The 14144-nt window shown below is 48.0% G+C and overlaps 1 protein-coding gene and 1 pseudogene across 2 annotated transcripts in view; one reads left to right on the top strand and one right to left on the bottom strand.

Moving 5' to 3' along the window:
* The window catches only part of LOC142912560 (protocadherin Fat 1-like), a 37847-nt gene extending 28493 nt beyond the window's left edge, over window positions 1-9354 (bottom strand). The window contains exon 1 of one of the 2 annotated variants that reach the window (XM_076060674.1): window positions 9215-9354. The gene's annotated coding sequence lies outside the window, so the exon portion shown is untranslated. Of the gene's footprint in view, window positions 1-4574; window positions 4690-9214 lie in introns of those variants that run through there. The other variant, XM_076060675.1, reaches the window with a different exon arrangement.
* On the top strand, window positions 3462-3786 carry LOC142912579 (selenoprotein W pseudogene; annotated as a pseudogene).
* Window positions 9355-14144: the final 4790 nt, after the last annotated feature.

Raw genomic sequence — 14144 nt, 5'->3', positions numbered from 1 at the left:
AGCGCTTTTTCAGTAGCGAACTGGCCGTCGTAAACGATAGCTCAGCAAAGTGGCTCATCATCGTCGTCACGTGGCCAAATACCAGGCGCAGTAGTTAACATCTCCTAGCACCGTGATGATGATGAGAGATGCAAACTCCAAATCTACAGCAGCAGGCGTCTTCAGGGTTGGGATCGAACCCACGACCTCCTGCGTACCAGGCGAGAGAGGTGACATCTCCCGACCACCTTTTCCAGAGACCCATCCCCAACGTGGACATTTGCGGCGGCCAAATTACTCCTCAACGTTCGCTCGTTCGCAGTGGCGGAGCCAGTGGGGGGTGGGGTGGCACTGTTGTGTATATAGGCCTTTTTCCATTTTTTTATATTAATGATTTTGCCAATATTTGTTTTCATATAATCACTCGCGGGGTCGCTGGGAGCACAAACAAACAGAACCCCCCTCCCCCTTTCGAGCAGCTGTCTTATCACTCTCGCAAAGATAATGACACCCTCCCACCAACGGAAACGGTCAGTCATGAAGTCAAATTAAAAAAACACACGCCCCCCCCCCCCCCCCCCCCCGACGAAGGATAACAAACAGGCGTTTCGTTTTGGTTAATTTTTTCATGCTTCTGCTAACAAATGGTAAAAATTCCAAAACTTAGCGACCAAAGATGAAGCTAACATTATCGATCCTCACACTCACTCCACTTAAAAACCAAGCCACAATCTACATCAGTGGATCATTACTCATTTGTGAATTCAATACTAATGTTATTTTCACCTTTAATAATTTTCTACACCTGACCGAAGCATCAAGAATAATTCTAGCAGTCAGGGTTATTCCTAAGCCAAAACGAATCCTCTATCCTCGGGATATCAGATACTAACAAGAAATTTTGGCATAAAAAGAGAGACACGGGCCATACATCACAATCGCAGCTACCAGCGGCAGAAGACGGCGACCATCAGCTCGACAAGAAGACACAGCAGCTCGGAAGAGGACAGCAAGCCAGCTCCGGGGCATGGCCTCGAGAGCAACAATGCGTGTGGTGCATCGCAGAGAAGAGGGGCGAGGTGATGCTCTGTGCTGAGTTCGGCATGGACCGACAGAGTATCGCTGAAAGTTATTCTCAGCGTCAAGCAATCAACCTCTAGAAAGGGCGGAGAGGGCCAAGCATCGGCCAAGCCAGCCTTGTAGAAAACCATCTGCACACGAAATCGGCACCGCCAGAGAGAGACGGAGCAAGAGTGAGTGCGCAGCAGCGCCACCAGCGCCACCAAGCAAGGGTGCCAGCTGCCAAGCGTTGTGCCAACTCGGCTCATCCAGCAGGGGAAAGAGCCTGACCAGCCGCCCGTGAGCAAGAGTGTCAGCGCCAGCGAGCGCGCCGTGGGTTCGACCCACACGCACACCGACCAGCACCAGCTGGGAACCAAGACAAGAGATAGGGAACCAGCCGTCGTTTGTATACCCTCCCCCACCCTCACAAACCCACGACGCTCCCGGCGTTTGCTCACACAATAATTTACCAAAGAGACAATCCAACGCACCCACACAATAAGAAGACTAATTATAAAAGTGCATGAACCATCAGCTGGCCGTGAAGGCATCGCGGCTCAGCGAGTGATAATACGTCGTTTATAAGTACATTAATTTTTTCTTCTTATTTTGTTTTATGTGAATTTACTTCTAATCGCATAAATTACCAATAGATTCATCGATACATGATGAATCACGCTCACAGAGATAACATCGTGTTAAACCCGTTTCTGTAGCATGTAATCTTGTCTACGAATTAATTAAAGCTTAGCCAAAAATAAGAATCTCCCGTAGGAGGGCAAGCACCCCGCTGCACACCCTTATTCCAAGACATTTAGTTAATTATATAATCTTGCCGATGAATCTATTGATGTATACTTTTGCCTTTGGGGTATAATAATTTGCTTTTATTGCCTTTCGTATAAATATCGTTGCATGCCTGTTTTAAAGACTCTCCCTATCACCAACTAAGCTCGAGTTATACGGTGGAATTAATCATATGTGCGGTTGCCAAAGTCAAACAACGCAACCATTGATGGTTAAATGTACTGCTCACTGAGGGAAATTTCCCCGATGGTACCGGGGGTAATTCCAAGCATGAGAGTTCGCATATTAAAGTGTCATGTTTTTGTTTATAGTTAAAATTGCTTAACACAGAAGTGTTTGAGTGTTTCCTTCTTGAGTTCATGCCTAATAATCTTAATAATAAGAACTGTATCCTGCGGTGAGATTTGAATTTGGAGACCTGACATAAACACTAATACATAATCAGTAAATGTTAAAGCAGGAATAATTGTAATATAATGATAGATAATACAAACTTAGACAACAAAGCCGAGCTTAATCTAGCATACTTACAGCACACCTGCATAACTTCATACAATTCACTGTATGATCCCGATTGATGATACGACCCTGAGCAACGAAGCGAAGCCTAATTATCATAACTGCCCACATTAGCACAATCACATAAAATAATACGATTCTCTAATTAGCATAATTTATGCACATATTTACATCAAATACTATAATTTCGGATAAATACGCATTTTTCAAAATTTCATTAAATTTTTATTATTTTCATCAAAATGTTCATACCCGGCATATACAACAGCACGTGCCCTCCCCAATGATTCGATCATTATTATTAGTAGTAAATCGACATTTTGCGACACCCACTGCCACTGTGTAGCATATTATTACGTGCCAGGGACTCTATGAGATGATAGGATATTAGTCCATAATTGGCAATAAGTAACGGCAAAGCAGTTATAAGTGACTTAGAATTGTGCGCAGTTGCGTACAGAGTACACTACACATTAGTATAGAGTGTAGTAGCAGTGGCAGTAGCGGTAGTAGTAGTGGTAGTCATGGTGATAGTAATAATGGTGGTAGTAATGGTAGTTAGTGGTGATAGTAGTGGTGGTAGTAATAGTGGTGGTAGTGGTGATCATAGTAGTGGTAGTAATAGTGGTGGTAGTAGTGGTGGTATTAGTGATAGTAGTGGTAGTAGTGATAGTAATAGTAGTGGTAGTGAGAGTGGTGGTAGTAGTAGTTAGTGGTGGTAGTAGTGGTAGTAATAGTAGTAATAGTGGTGGTAGTAGTGGTAGTAAGAGTGGTAGTTAGTGGTGGTAGTAATAGTGGTGGTGGTAGTAGTTAGTGGTGGTAGTAGTAGTTAGTGGCGGTAGTAGTAGTGGTAATAGTGGTGGTAGTAGTGGTAGTAAGAGTGGTGGCAGTAGTAGTGGTAGTAGTAATAGTGGTGGTAGTAGTAGTAATAGTGGCGGTAGTAGTGGTAGTAATAGTGGCGGTAGTAGTGGTAGTAATAGTGGTGGCAGTAGTAGTGGTAGTTAGTGGTGGTAGTAGTAGTGATAGTGGTGGTAGTAGTAGTGATAGTGGTGGTAGTAGAGAGGGTAGAGGGAGAGAGCGAGGGAGATAAGACGCGGTTCAGTGATGGTGCAGAACAGACGTTTCGGCCTCAACCACCTCTACAGCAGCAATGCCGCTCAAAATACACATCGTTTATTGTTGGCGCCTGAGGGTACCGAAGTCGGTTTCACCACCTCAAGGATGAACTTGCAACCGAGTTCCCTGGAGAGATAACTGGTGAGGGGACCCCGACGCAGACTGGCTTCCTGGAGGTGCAGATTGTGGGAGGGAAACTTCTCCACTCCAAGGCCAACGGCGATGGGTTTGTAGACTCAGATGAGAAGCTACAAAAGATCTTCTTCAGTGGAGTGGAGAAAGCCCTCGAAAAGAAGTAGCCAGAATGTGTGGAAGCAGAAGCATGCTTTGCATATTCTTGGTTCTTTCGGTAAAGTCACCACGTAGAACGAAAACAATAAAATAATACAAATATAAAACAATACAATTCTCACGACGTTTCGACTGCAACACAAGCAATCATCATCAGGTGTGAAATTTTCTTGCTGTGGTTTTCACACATGATGATGATTGCTTGTGTTGCAGTCGAAACGTAGTGAGATTTTATTGTTTTATATTTTTATTATTTTATTGTTTGCCTTCTACTTTACCGAAAGAACCAAGAATATGAATCCCTGCAGTCACTAAAGCTTTAAATCAAAACATGCTTTGCTTCTTAACAGAGGTAAAGGCTTGTCTGTGTCACTGGTTCTAAAGAAATGTATTGATGTTAAAATAATGTATGATTCAAAGCTAGCACATTTATAGTAAGAAATCAGTCAGCATGTGTTAAATAGTCCACTGCTGTACACACAGCTTTTGTTAAACTGGCACAAGAGCAAATGTAACTTTTCAGTGAATATTTTTATATGAAAATAATATCTTACATTAGCACGTACAATTTGTTTTCTGGGAGTTTATATATATCCAAATTATTAATCATTACCAACAAATGTACTTGGTTTCCACGTCTCATTTGCTCTTTTTTTAAAGTTGTCTAAAATGCAAACACATCCTTTGTTCTGATTAACAGCTCCATAAATCTTTAAAAAAAATCTAGATTTTTGTTTTAACCACTGCCTGCTCTTGCTCTCCATTGCCTTAATCGTCGTAAAAATGGGTTTGTTTCATACTTTGCTGTCGTGATAACTTCCTCTTGTTTTGTGGCCCCCTTTGGTGACAGCTTTAACAGGACTCGTGGTCGTTTCACCGTGAGCCGGCGTCGGATGAAGGAGATGGCTCTCAGCGCCCTGCCACGATGAACAAACCACCAACGAGTTAAACTCTTGTCAATCGTCTCCTCTGCATACACATCTATCACTTTGTTGCCACTGGGGAGGAGACGCTGGTATTTTTTTAATTGATTTTAAATTTCACTTGGGGGTAGGTATGTTGTCAATTGTATCGTTTAATTCCCGCGCAGACTTTACTTCGAAATTGGTCTTCAATAAACCCGCGATCTTGATAGAATGCATTGAATCAGAAGACAGACTTTGTTGTGTTTACTGTTCTAAAGTATGTTTTTTTTGTAGTTTTCAATTGTTGGGCTTAACTGTTAACTGTTCCTTCGAAAAAGCAAATAACTGAAAACACGTGTTGCAGGGGTTTAACTTTGGCTAATCATTGTCCCAAACTAAGGAAGTTTTGTTGCAATGGCATGCATACATGTCCTAATTGGTATTGGCAGTAAACACAATGCATTCAGAGTCTTCAATACATATAAACATTCAGGAGTTTCAAAAACCATTCCGGACTGGGCCAGTCTGATATTTGACAACACGTTTTTTTTATTGAGCATACATTGCACTATTTATATCAACGTTGATTAGCCAAAACCAATTTCAAGTATGCTGCTGCAGTGGAGTCGTCGTGCAGTGCATTTCACGCAGCTGAAAATAATCCCACACACTTGGTTCCCCTGATTACAACGGAGCCATTGACATTAGCAGTGTCGCCTACTGTATTACAGTGAAGCTACACTGTACTCGGCAGGGATTTTGTCTTAACGCCTATGTACAGTGAGGGAAAAAAGTATTTGATCCCCTGCTGATTTTGTACGTTTGCCCACTGACAAAGAAATGATCAGTCAATCATTTTAATGGTAGGTTTATTTGAACAGTGAGAGACAGAATAACAACAAAACAATCCAGAATAACGCATGTAAAAAATGTTATAAATTGATTTGCATTTTAATGAGGGAAATAAGTATTTGACCCCCTCTCAATCAGAAAGATTTCTGGCTCCCAGGTGTCTTTTATACAGGTAACGAGCTGAGATTAGGGGCACACTCTTAAAGGGAATGCGTCCTCCTCGGTCTCAGAGTCCCTGGAGAAGCTCGCGGTCGTGACGAGAGCCATCACCAGGGAACGCGTCCGTCGTGAACGACGCCCTCGAGAAAATTCTGATGGACAAACCATTGGGCTGACGAGCTAAAGAAGTACTTGACAGACTTTCCCGCTGAATAATTCTACATGGAGAAGACTCAACCCTCAATCGTTGCGAGTCTACTGCCAAATTGCTCGTCACAATTTACTTTACAGTTACGAGCCGCGAGTAAAAAAAAATAGCATTTCGTGCAAGTCGTGTTTTTCGAATAACAAACCTTGCCAATGTATACAGGAGATTGTAACTTTCAGTTATTTTCATTTAAAGATGTATAAAAGGTTGCAGACCATCAAACACCGAATTCTAAAAAAAGGAGAGAGAGGGAAAGAGAGAGAGAGGGAGAGAGAGAGGGAGGGAGAGAGAGAGGGAGAGAGAGAGGGAGAGAGAGAGAGGGAGAGAGAGAGGGGGAGGGAGAGAGAGATATGGGCAAAGTGCACACCAGGCTGTTGTGCCAACAATACACCTGGGGGAGCACCAGACTGAAGAACGCGGACATCACCGACATGGAAGCCCGAGTCCTCAATTTGGAGGGTCGCCTCGCCGAGGACAGCGACCCTGCTCTTCTCCAAGAATACGAGGAGAATAGGGAGCGTCTCAAAGGGCTACATGAGGAGCAGACGAGGGGAGCGTTTGTGCGATCCCGGGTGAAGCTCATCACGGACCTCGACACGGGATCCCCGCTTTTCTACTCCCTCGGGAGGCAGAATGGGAGACGCAAATCCATGGAGTGCCGATTTGATGGTGACGGTGTCCTGGTGCACGAACTCCAGCAGAAGTCGACCATCATCAGAGACTTCTACGGCAGCCTGTTCTCCCCTGAAGAAACATCGGAACCGGCCCAGGCGGAGGCATGGAGTGGTCTACCCACCCTGGGGGAAGACGGGAAAGAGCTGCTAGAGCAAAAGCTCACCAGGACTGACCTTGACGCAGCTGTAAGAGGACTGGCCCCAAATAAATCCCCAGGGTTAGACGGCCTAACAGGGGAATTTTACGCCGCTTTTTGGCCATCCCTGCGGGAGGACTACAGAGAGGTGCTGGAGGAAGCCTCAGTCACTGGGGTGATGCCTCAGTCTTGGAGGAGGGCGGTGCTCACTCTGCTTCCCAAGAACGGAGACCTGAGGCACCTACAAAACTGGCGTCCGGTCTCCCTCCTGAACACAGACTACAAAATATTGACGAAGGCTCTCTCCCTGCGACTGAAAGGGGTGATTGCACAAGTCGTACACGGGGACCAGTCCTACACCATCCCCAGACGAACCATCCACGACGGCATCTTCCTGGTCAGGGACCTCATCGCGGTGTCCCAGAGGTTGGGCATCCCAATTGCGTTTCTTGCTCTTGACCAGGAAAAGGCTTTTGACAGAGTGGACCACAAGTACCTGCTGGGAACCCTCAAGACCTTGGGTTTTGGGGATGCCTTTGTCCGAACGATCCGCCTACTCTACACCAAGGCGGAGTGCATGATCAAGATCAACGGCGCCCTCACTGCCCCGGTCAAATTCGAGCGAGGAATGAGACACGGATGCCCATTGTCGGGCCAACTTTATGCCCTGGCATTAGAGCCTTTCCTGAATCTCATAAGGCGGAGACTCAGCGGCCTGGTGCTGAGGGAACCAAGCGTCAAGTTGGTCCTGACGGTATACGCCGACAACGTCCTCCTCATCCTGCGCTCCCTGGCTGATGTCGCCCTGCTGCATGAGTGCCAGGAGGTCTTTTCGAAAGCCTCTTCATCAAAGATGAACTGGCAAAAGTGCAGCGGCCTGCTGGTTGGAGCGTGGGACATGACCGAGTGTCCCGAGAAGGCAAAAGCCATCAATTGGAGCACAACATCGCTGCACCACCTGGGGGTGTTCCTCGGACCAGAGGAGGAACCACCGCAGAGGAACTGGGTCGAGCTGGAGGAGAAGGTGAAGGAGCTGCTGGCCACCTGGAGTCGCCTGTGCAAGTTCCTCACCTTCAGGACAAAGACGTTGGTGGTGAACCAGCTGGTGACGTCCATGCTGTGGCACCGACTCTTCTCCCTGCACCCCCCCATGAGCCTCGTCAACGCACTTCAGAAGCGAGTCCTCGACTTCTTCTGGTCGGGTGGAGGACACCGGGTCGCGGCTGGGGTCCTGGCCCTGCCACTGGACGAGGGCGGTCATGGGCTGGTGTGCGTGCGGAGTCAGCTGGCCACCTTCCGACTGCAGGCAGCGCAAAAGTTCCTGCACGCCGCCCCTGCACCGGCCTGGAGCGTCACGGCCTCCTTCCTCCTGAAACAGCTGGGGGGTCTGCAGTGCTCCAAGTAACTATTCTACATGGACCTGCAGGGCCTCCCACTGGGACAGCTGCCACCCTTCTACAGAAGCGTCCTGCAGACATGGAGCTCCCTCGCCGTCAGGAGGCTGAACCAACTGCAATCGGCTGAGGATCTGGTCTTCGAACCGATCCTCAGGAACCCACAGACAAAGCTGCCATCCACCACCACCACCCCTGGCATGGAGAGGCGCCTCGCCAACGCGCGGCTCACCAGGATGGGAGATCTGGTGGAGCCTGAAACAAGGGGCCGGTGGTTCGGACCAGCAGACGTGGCTGCAAAGACAGGGCTGCAGTCGCTCCGGGTGGTTGCCTGGATCCTGGCCGAAGCCAAAGGGGCCTTCTCAGCGGCAGCGGGGAGAACGCCCCCCATCGGCGTTGGGGATGACGAGGCCCCTCTCGATCCCCCTCCACCGGAGCTCTCAGTCGTGCCACTGCATCGCCAATGCCGACAAACGAAGGCGGATCACAACCTGTGCCGGCTAGAAGATCTACCGGAGGTGGCCTTCGCAAATGTAAAGAGGAAGGTGCTCTACTCCTACATGGTCCGGTTCCACCAACAGGACACCCTGAGGAGCCACAAGGACCATGCCTGGAGAGAGGGAGAGAGAGCGAGAGAGAGCGAGAGGGAGAGAAAGAGGGGGAGAGAGAGAGAGCGAGAGAGGGAGAGAGAGGGAGAGCGAGAGAGAGAGAGGGAGATAGAGGGAGAGAGAGAGAGGGAAGGGGAAAGAAAAAAAATATTTTTTTTAGGTCTTTCACTTAAAAGGGGGGTGGTTTATATAAAGCAAAGCATTAAAAAAACACAAAAAAACCGAAATGATGAACGGAGCAAAGAGCCGACTACACCGAGCATCTCCTTGTTTCTTCTGATCGTAAAAAAAGAGAGGGAGAGGGCGAGAGAGAGAGGGAGAGAGAGAGGGAGAGAGAGAGATGGAGAGAGGGCTCCACTTTGTGCTGCTCTTGGCTGGCATCTAGCAGCTCACTACTGCGTGCCGCGTGTGTGTGGTGACCACCACGGGTAACGAGACACACACACTCCACGGGGATGACGATGCAATGGTGACGAGGACAGCTCCTCGTCGTGACACTCTACCTGCTGCGCAAAGAGCGGAGACCGAAGAGGCCGACGCCGAGGAGCCGGGGTCGGAGCCGGCGGAATCCTTCTCAGAGACGGCGAACAGACGCCATCGCTCCCGGGACTCGGCCTTCGTGGGCGTGGCCCTTTGGTCACGCCCCTTCTTAGGCCCCGCCCCTTGACTACGCCCCTTTCCAGGACCATCCATTGGCCACGCCCCCTTTTCAGGCTCCGCCCTTGGTCACGCCCCCGTTCCTAATTAATAACATTCAGTAGAGTCACGTAGGCATAAGAAATAATAAAATTACATAATAGCTTACGACGTTTCGATTGCAACAAAAGCAATCATCAGGTACAGAAGAGCTAAATTTAAGAGAGGAAACACATAACTGCAGATATATACACAGAGGAGCGCACTAAATTAAACAGGTTTTAGCAAAATTTGGAAACCATATAAAGCAACACAGACCGACCGTCTGTGTTGCTTTATATGGTTTCCAAATGTCCTCTTGAAATCACGCGATACCGCCCTCCCCCATTCTTTTGGCCAAGTGTAAGAAATACAATTTTAGACTTACAACTTTTTTTTGTTATTTCCTTTGAACCTTTATACGTGACTTTACCGAATGACCTAAATAAACAGCTTTTATTATTTTACATTTATTATTTTGAATGTAAAATTTATTTTGTATTTTCCTTCTACGTAACTTTACCGAAAGAACCCAGAATACGAATGTCGGCATTGACGAAAGTTTTAAGTCAAAAAATAATAATTATTATTATATTTGTGTGTGTGTGTCGCTTGGCAGGATGGTGGGATATGGCTGTAGCATGGAGCCCACGGAGACTTCATCCAGCAGTTGATTGACCACGTCGAGTGTGCATGATGATAACGTCATGTACACATGAAGTACGAATAGACACGCGTGTAGTTTTATATATGTGTGTGTGTGTACGGGGAGCGGTAGCGCAGTGGTTAGCGCATCTACGCTCCACGAACCCAGCAGCAGCTTCTACTAAGAGCAGTTCCATTACCGACCACGGCTGTCATCAGTGGCGAACGGTGTCGGAACCGGTTCTGTGAGTCCCATAGAGCGCCCTTTGGCCTTCAGTGCGGGTGGAGTAAAAAAACACTTTTTTTAATATCCGCAGTTGGGAAGACAAAGGCGGACGGGTGTGGGAGCTTCCATCGGTGCCTCTCTAACAGCCCTTGTGGCCCAACAGCGTCACACGCAGGTTTTTTTTTAAATATCCATCTATATTGATAGAGAGATATCTGAGTGTCTGACAGAGAATATCAACAGAGTGTGAATCCATCTAAATACGAGTAGACAGAGAGAGATTAAATGAAATGGCTTCCATTTAATCTCTCTCTGTCTCTCTCACATCACTCTGTCAATCCACCGCTGGATGATGATCAAGATGATGATGATCATCATCATCTTGGCCTGCAGTGTGGTGAGTGAGTGGCTGGGTGAATGGGTGAGTGACCGTTGTCCTGACCTGAGTGGTGAGTGAGTGGGTGAGTGGATGAGTGAGTGTTGTTGTGACCTGCAGTGTGGTGAGTGGTTGGTGTGACCTGCAGTGTGGTGAGTGGGTGAGTGAGTGGGTGAGTGAGTGTTGCTGTGACCTACAGTGTGGTGAGTGGGTGGTGAGTGGGTAAGTGTTGTCGTGACCTGCAGTGTGGTGAGTGAGTAGTGAGTGAGTGTTGTTGTGACCTGCAGTGTGGTGAGTGAGTGGTGAGTGAGTGGGTGAAGATTCACTGTTGTTTTGGTTTTAGGCTGTATATAAATGTTAAATGACATTTATTATTCATGTTAATGTGTGCTTCAGTCTGACATTGCATAGCGCATACATCAAGCAAACAAATACCCAGATCTCTTACTTGGCTTTTAATATACCACAGAGACACATGCAGACTGCAGGCACCTATAAAGACCAGCATAGCACGCCAATTGTGGTGTCATCTACAGCATGGCCTCGCCACCTTTGTCTCCCCAGTGCTGATGTTCACACACGACATCAGTCGGATATTTAAGGCTGAGTTGACCTTGGGAAGGCCCAGGACAGGTATGTTGTTGTATACCGCTGTATGTTGTTCAGCAGTGGATTGACTAAAGGCTGTACATTATTATTTTTACAGCTCATGAATAATGGCTGCATGGACGATTCATGCCAGGAGTGATGGCACAGTGACGGATTAGAGATGGACAAGAGATGGATAAGAGATGGATAAGAGATGGATAAGTAAGTAATAAATGGCACGGCATTTTTTTTCTCTCTCAAAGGAATCAATCTTTATGGACATTTTGAACTGGGTCATAGTTTTACTTCTGCGCGCCTCTCGCATCTCCGCAAGTGACATGCGCGCGGCAGGGGCAGAGTTGCTATTATTAATACCCGGTGGATTACGTAATGTCTGCAGGCGCGTGCGCTACACCGCACTCTGTAATAAAACACGTGCTTCCCGACAGGCGCGCTGTAACGGGAGATAATGAATCCGCGGCGGAATGATCAAGCATGGATCAAGCTGTGATATTTTGAACACCTGTTTCTGTGTGCTTGAGCATGGATCAAGCAGTGTTCGAGATTTTGCATGGTAAAAAAAAATCGGTCGATTCCCCGTTTATTTGAAGATTGTTGGGTCATTAAAATACGTCGATTCCCGTAGCGGTATTCCACATATGGGTAAATCCACGCCTGATTATTCCATATGTGGGCCTAAAATGCGACCGTAATTTATTATTCATTCTGTCGTGGATTCATTTTGTCCTGTTGGAGCGCTTTCCCAGGCAGTGGCGTTGGCCGTGCTTGCTAATGAGTTCTCCTCCGGGGCATTGGAGGCGTGCGCATTGATGCGACAGCGAGCTGAAAGAGTGCAAATACACGGAACGGCTGTGGCACCGGAACACGAGATTGATTTTCTGTTAGCAGCAAGTGCGTGGGGGCTGCTGCCCCTCATCTTCTTCTTCCTCCTCCTCTTCCCTCCTCGTTGCTGCCGTTCGCAGCTCCGAGCTCGCTGCCTCCGCGCAAACTCCTACGAGACACGTCTCTTGGCTGGCTCTCGGCCACCTCGGGTCATTCGCACACACACACGCTCCCCGCGTGCATTTCCCCTACGCGTACCCAGGTATACGCCGCTGCCCACACTCGGCCACGCGCGGTTACCCACCACGTGCCCACGCTAAAAATAGCGCGGCGACTACCCGCGCGTCGCTTCCTTCGTCCGCTACGACTCGCGCTATAAATAGCTGTGTAAAGATGCGCGACCGCGGCTCCGCACGAGCACCACCAGTCGTGCCACCGACCACACTGCCCACCACCACCACGATAGCCACAACTACCACTGCCACAACCGCAACAACCGTTGTATGATTATGCACGCGCGTACCCGGGTACCTCACAGCGCAGCTCTACACACGCGGTAACCACCGCCAGCAGCAGCAGCACCATCACGCGCTTGAATTGCGTAATCTTGTTTTATTTTACCGTCGATTATTTATTCTCCACGAATAAACAGACTAGACTGTGCGTGTCAGTGCGGACCAGCAGGACAGGTCTAACCTATCTCTCTACTGCCCGATACTTAATCGACCTGTCCGCTCTCTCTATTTTCTCTCCGAATTTCGCCACCTTTAGTCTTACCTCTCTCCCTCGTACTTGCGGTCCGACCTCGCGGCGATGGAGGTCGCGGCAAGATGATGCTGCAAACGGAATCTGGCTGCTCTCTGCCCCGTCTCACGGACGTGCGAGTAACAGTGAGGTGACGGCTCCTCGATCCCTCCCTCCTGTTGATCTTCAAAGCCCTCGCGCCGCCAATCCGCGGTGCATCATGGGTAGAACCGTTAATCCGCGGTGCATCATGGGTAGAGAGGCTAACCCGCGGTGCATCATGGGGAGAGGCGCTAACCCGCGGTGCATCATGGGTGGTCATTTAAGTTAAGCCACGGCGCCCCAGTGTCATTTGGCCTGGGGGGGGGGGGGGGGGTGCCTGCCAATTCCCTGGCCCTGAGAAACCGTGGAGCACCCCCACGAGGGGGCCTCTCGGGTAAAAACTCAGGGCAGGTGCCCGCCCCCTCCCCACGAGGCCCTACGTGAGTGTGTGTGTTTATGTGGGGGGGGGGGGGAAGTGCTGTGACGGGAGCCGGGTGGCTTCTCGGTCGCAGCAGCACAGCGACGGCCACGGTTTCGATGGAGCGGCTTCGCTGTTGTGGCACCACACAGGTGCACTAATGCACGGTACCGTTATTTTATCATTAGCCCAGTGAGTACCGTTCTTTTATCATTAGCCCAGTCAGTAGCGTTATTTTATCATTAGCCCAGTGAGTACCGTGATATTATCATTAGCCCAGTGAGTACCGTTATTTTATCATTAGCACAGTGAGTACCGTTATTTTATCATTAACCCAGTCAGTACCGTTATTTTATCATTAGCCCAGTGAGTACTGTTATTTTATCATTAGCCCAGTGAGTACCGTTATTTTATCATTAGGCCGGTGAGTACCATTATTTTATCATTAGCCCAGTCAGTACCGTTATTTTATCATTAGCCCAGCGAGTACCATTATTTTATCATTAGCCCAGCGAGTACTGTTATTTTATCATCAACCCAGTGAGTACCGTTATTTTATCATTAGCCCAGTGAGTACCGTTATTTTATCATTAGCCCAGTGAGTACCGTTATTTTATCATTAGCCCAGTGAGTATGGTTATTTCATCATTAGCCCAGTGAGTACCGTTATTTTATCATTAGCCCAGTGAGTACCGTTATTTTATCATTAGCCCAGTGAGTACCGTTATTTTATCATTAGCCCAGTGAGTACCGTTATTTTATCATTAGCCCAGTGAGTACCGTTATTTTATCATTAGCCCAGTGAGTACTGTTATTTTATCATTAGTCCAGTCAGTACCGTTATTTTATCATTAGCCCAGTGAGTACCGTTATTTT

This window comes from Petromyzon marinus, unplaced genomic scaffold (genome assembly GCF_048934315.1).
Source record: "Petromyzon marinus isolate PM22_M1 ecotype Great Lakes invasive population unplaced genomic scaffold, UKy_Petmar_22M1.pri1.0 PM_G_Scaffold_21, whole genome shotgun sequence".
In the NCBI taxonomy this organism is placed as follows: Eukaryota; Metazoa; Chordata; class Hyperoartia; order Petromyzontiformes; family Petromyzontidae; genus Petromyzon; species Petromyzon marinus.
Note: the sequence above shows the minus strand (reverse complement) of the source record. Positions and strands in the feature narration are given on the sequence as shown.